Below are 5300 nucleotides of genomic sequence, written 5' to 3' on the forward strand. Positions count from 1 at the left end.
CCACTTTATCTTTACTACTGTTCTGTAATACACATTAATCTTTTCTAGCTAGCACTAGTTAAAAAAAAACAAAAGGAAAAAAAAAAATAATCCACACACTGGTTAGATTCTGATCAAATGAAATGTTTTACATCACTTGTTGGATAAAATAAGTACTTGAAATAAACACTCGAAATAAAGCGTTTCATAGCATTTGAAGATGATATTATTAAAAACCCCACAAGGCTGGTAGTTCCAGGCAAATTTACTTAAAAAACCCTTTATTTGAGAATGATAGTTTAATAAATTGGTTGCTTAGTTGTTTTTTCACTCCAATGCTAATTGAAAGTGGATTAAAATTTGCATTGTATATCAACGCAATGCACCAACGAAACCCTTCTGAGTAGATTAATTTTTGTGACCTGAGTACAAAAGAGTAATATTACACGGTTTTGCACTGAAGTCTCCAGCTGCTGCATTTGCACGCTCTTTGTTGACCCTTTTTAGCACAATACCATGTACCACCAATTCTAAATGTCATTCTTTCTGACCTCTTGGCAACTCTACGCTGTGCAGTTTTCCGTGCCTAACCCAGGTTTCTATTATACGATGTCTCAGGTTTTTTTAATCACAGCTAATACCTTTACCTTACAACTAAGTGCCACAGACATTTAACTCTGCTGTTAACTCAGCATTCCCCAGCCTGTTTGTGTGTTTCTGGCACTCAGGTAGGCAGCAGGGTGTCATCAGGTGCTGCTGCAAGCCACCGAGTCTCACTGGAGTTAAGGAGGGACAGACGGAGGAAAGGGAAGCCCGCGTGCCTCCAAGTTACTAAAGTTAGGGCAAAAGTTCTTATTAAAGAAGTTCTGCGAGAACATGAAGTTGAGCAGCGTGCTGAGAGGCAGACCAAGTTCTCCATCCTTACAAGGAGCTTCGAGCCGGCAGCGATGACTCTGGGAGAGACAAGTGTTGGGTGAAGATCAGACAGTTGTTACCGCACCCGACCATCTGCCTTATTTCTCTGTCAGGCGCTGCCTCTTAGTGGCAGGGAAAACACAACCGCTTGTAAATCAGCCTTTCAGCTCCTGCAGGTGACTGAAATTGGTTTCTACCATCACATACAGAGATAAAAAAAACATGGTGGTACTGTCTTTCTGCACTGCTGGCTTCCCGAGGATGCAGATGTGAGGAAAATCAAAGGAAGCTCCTGAACATATTGGGTTAAGTCTCACGTAGCAAAAAAATGACAGTATTACATTTGTCAGCCCACTAGTAGACATCTTCAGAGTTCCCAGATTGCAATACTTTAATTATCTGTTAATTTTCCTTGTCAGTGAAATTATTCCTTAAAAAAACCCCACAAACCACCCAAGAGAGACATTAATTTACGGATGGCATAAGTATTCCTTGAGTGTACCTGCCTACCAGCCTGTCTCAAACTGGAGGTTTCCCAAAACCAAAGCATGTAGCTCACGACCTGCTGTCAAAGTCAGCTTAGTGTAACTGTCTGTCCCTGCTGAAGTGGGACAAATCTCTCTTAGCACACAATAAACCACATTCCAGTAATGCTTTCCAACTAAGAGCGAAATGCCCTCTTCTCCTCCTCGCTTCCCTGCATGCCATTCTGTTCTTACCACAGTAGTGATTGCTGTTGGTATGAAGGTTTCTGGGCTCAGTATGAGCCAACAGCACTAGAGGAAACGGTCTCAACAGTGCTGGCCTCCGTGTTGCTGACCACACAGCGAGCCTCCCAGAAAATCCTCACGCAGGACCTGCCTGCCTGCCCGTGGATTTGATTCTTTGGGAGGACAAGACAGAACTCTCCCCCCCTCCCCCACCAGCTCCCTGTCTTTTTATTTGAGAGAATAAAACAGAACTTTTCTGAGGAAGTTTCTCACAAACAGAAGTTAAAAAAAAAAAAAAACAAACCAGAATTGAACACAGAGATGATATGAACCTAGTTCAATAGCATCAAAACTGAGATTTTATTCCAGCTCTACTTGTGGAAGCCTGAACATGAGAAGTTGGCATTACAAGATGAACGAAGTTTGGCCAAGCAGAGTTCTCAAGCTAGCAACCACAGAGCTGCTTCTGGAGCCTTCCCACTGGTGGCTACAAGAGGAACACATCTTATTCCCAGCAGGTCTTCAGGAAGGTAAGAATCAAGAGAAGACTCTCCTAGGCAGTGCTGTATTTTGGAGCCAGAAAGACACTGCACAGCCTTGCATGTCATTTCTCCAGCCTCTCACACTACTGGGTATCAGCAAGGTGTATGTCTTTTCCCCAGCCTGCCAAAGGTGTTCGAAGCACTTGGTTACATCTCCGAGGAGTTTCTCCACCTCAACTCGACAAGCTAAATCCAGACCTATCCTTGGTTTAGCCTGTGATTTTGTTACAGTCATCTGGAAAGAATATCTTACTTCAGAGACAAAGCTGACGCAATTGAGTATGAAATGCAAGAGGGAGCAGAGAGATTCAAAGAAAAACAAGCCCTTTTTGTAACAATCCCTCCCTTCTCTCTGAGAAGCAAATGAGTATTGAGAGTCATCACAGGTGAAAGCTGCTCTGTAAAGGAACAATTACATTGGAGCACATGGAGCATAAACATTTGTGCACCAGAAGAAATGGCCGAGTAGGAGTTCAGCAAACAGCATATTGAAGTACTGAGGCCTGACAATAGGCCTTGAACTAAAGTTGACCTCCAGATGAACCTCACAACCCAACAATATATCTAATAGGCATAGTACTAATCGCATATGCAACGTATTACTGATCTATTTTAGTATGAATATATATATGTACTTTGATGCTAATCTATAAAGCTTTGCTGTAACCAGCAGAACAATCTTTCTTTATTTAGAGGCATGTTACTTGTTGAGAGATATGTGGACAAAGCCAAAATAGATAGAAAAACTCTCTTGGGTTCCTCCTTGAGCCCTGGCCAGGCTTTGGGTGGAATCCAACAGAGAAGGCGACACCAGATGTTCCTACATTTGAAGTTTTGAAGCATCTTTATTATTTATTCAGCTGTATAAAAGCCGGGCCCTCTTGCAGCGACTTTGGAGACCTCACCTACAAGTGGACACACTGTGTAGGACCCCCCCAATTGCTGGGAAAAGTTCTCCAAATCCTCGCTGCAACCGGGGCTCCCCAGCGACTGTGGATCTGGATGATGGTAAGTATTAGCATAATTGGTGATATATTTTTCTTAATCACTATAGTTAACCTTATGTAGTAATCATTAGGTGCGTTACCTTGTTTTGCTTTACTCTCACTATATTATTTCATGATTAGGTGCATTAGTTGGCTTATTCTCTTTGCTGCCTAAAACTAGAGTATAATAAGCTTATTGTTTTAACTAAGTGCATTACCTTATTTTCGTCTTACCTTGAAACAGATAGTAAAATAAACCTACTCTTTTTGTTGGTGACTGTGTCCTTTCTCTTGAGCCTGTCAATTGGCAAAACACATACATGCATCAAGCCGAGAGAACAAGAACAGTCACAAAAGCCAAGAATGAACACAGGTAAAAAGCAAAGAACTGGCAGCGCTCCCTGGAGCGCTGAGAGCATCCCGGCTCCGCCACGGAGAAGAGCATACCACAAATGCAAAGCAACAACTGTGTGCTTACAACTCAACCTGGCTCTGAGCTGCCTTTGTCAAAACAAAAAGGCTGCAGGGATCTTGCAGCGTTGGCACCGATCAAGAACCAGGGAGACAAGTTGAGGATGTGATAGCTAGCCGTCCCTGTTCTCTGTGCCACCACAAGTGATCCTGGTATCTGTGAGAAAATGAAATCAGTTTTGTTTAAAAAATGAGAGCGCCTTCCCCTTCTGTGTTGTGTGATCAGACAATGGGTTTGGCTACATTTATTGTGGCAAAGTGGGAGGACAAACGGTATCAGGAGAATAGATGGAAGTTACTCAAGTTCCATTAGGTCCTGAGGTAAGAGCCATCAAGTCTGCAAAGAGGAGGTTCAGGAAGAAAGAGCAGTAACTCATGCTAAAAAGGTGGGTAAGGGCAGAAGAACTGTCTCAAGCCAAAAGAGAAGACATTTAGATTATATTCCAATTTACACAAGTGTACAACTTAGACCTTTGCACAAGCATGCACATTGCAGGCTCAAGACAAACCAACCTTTACTGTTGTGGTTCTGAACAGAAGCCAAGTAGACTGCAGAAGCTGTACATTCTATGAGTTGGTGTGATAAAACAGAGATTGTCAAAGCCAAAGCATGATTAAGCACGATATAAAGCTTACAAGGTAAGCAAGTCACAAATTAAATAGTATTTAGATGACTAATTGCATATTACTGCATAATAAGTTACAGTCACCAGAAGTCCCAAATATTCCTTTCAGACTTCTGACCCAAGTCAGAAAAGTTAAATCAAACTATCCAAAAGCCTGCGATTAAGAAAAAATATTGTGCCGATCCTTTTCTACTCTTGCTGTGATGTACAAACACTTATCTATGCACGCCACCACCATTGGCAACAGCAAAGCAATTTCAGTCCCTCACTCAGGCAGCTTCATTCATGAACTTAGCTGAAAACAAGACTTTCGTAAACCCTCAGTAGAATAGGACAGGCCCCAACCGTACCTGCAGTGCACAGCATGCCAAATGAATTGCGGTGTGGAAGCTGGAAGGGAACAGATCCTGAATTTCTGTTGTATAGAAGTATTGCTTTTTTTGAGCATCTACTGTGGTAAACACGTCTGGAAGAAGGTTAAGTCAGTAGCCTTGGTCACAAAATATCCTCTCTTCAACCCCACTCTTACAGAGCCCAGTAACTGTGCTCTATCCATTCAAACACTGACTGCCCATCTCACTCAGTACCTACTCTACAACTTTTGCCAGCAGGAGCTTTGAGAATTGCTACTTGTTCTACCAGAAAAGGTTTCTTTCGGTGGGGGGGTATCACCTGGGCATACGCAGCATTTGACAAGAAGCAGATGGTGTTACTCTCAAAGCAGAGCTGGCAGAACACTTAAATTGTCACTGCCTTGCAAACTCTATTTGTTAGATGCAATAGTTAGGACACTCACTGAAAAATCCAGTATCTGTTTCAGGGGCTGAAGGTTTCCAGGTTTTGAAGTCTAGTCAGAATGCTGCCCTAGGCAAGTTCAATGCAAAAAAGTTTACGGCACTCCTAACTCACTCTTCCCTATTCATATGAGCTTATTTTTGTACATACGCCTGTGAGAAGCAGGACTACTCACAGTGCCCCAGCCTGCATTCAGGATGATGATGCTTGATTACACGGACAGTAAACACTGCTGCACCTAATGTTATTTGAAAAACATTTTCTCGACACTGTCAA

Source organism: Calidris pugnax, unplaced genomic scaffold, assembly GCF_001431845.1.
Source record: "Calidris pugnax isolate Ruff unplaced genomic scaffold, ASM143184v1 scaffold273, whole genome shotgun sequence".
Lineage (NCBI taxonomy): Eukaryota > Metazoa > Chordata > Aves > Charadriiformes > Scolopacidae > Calidris > Calidris pugnax.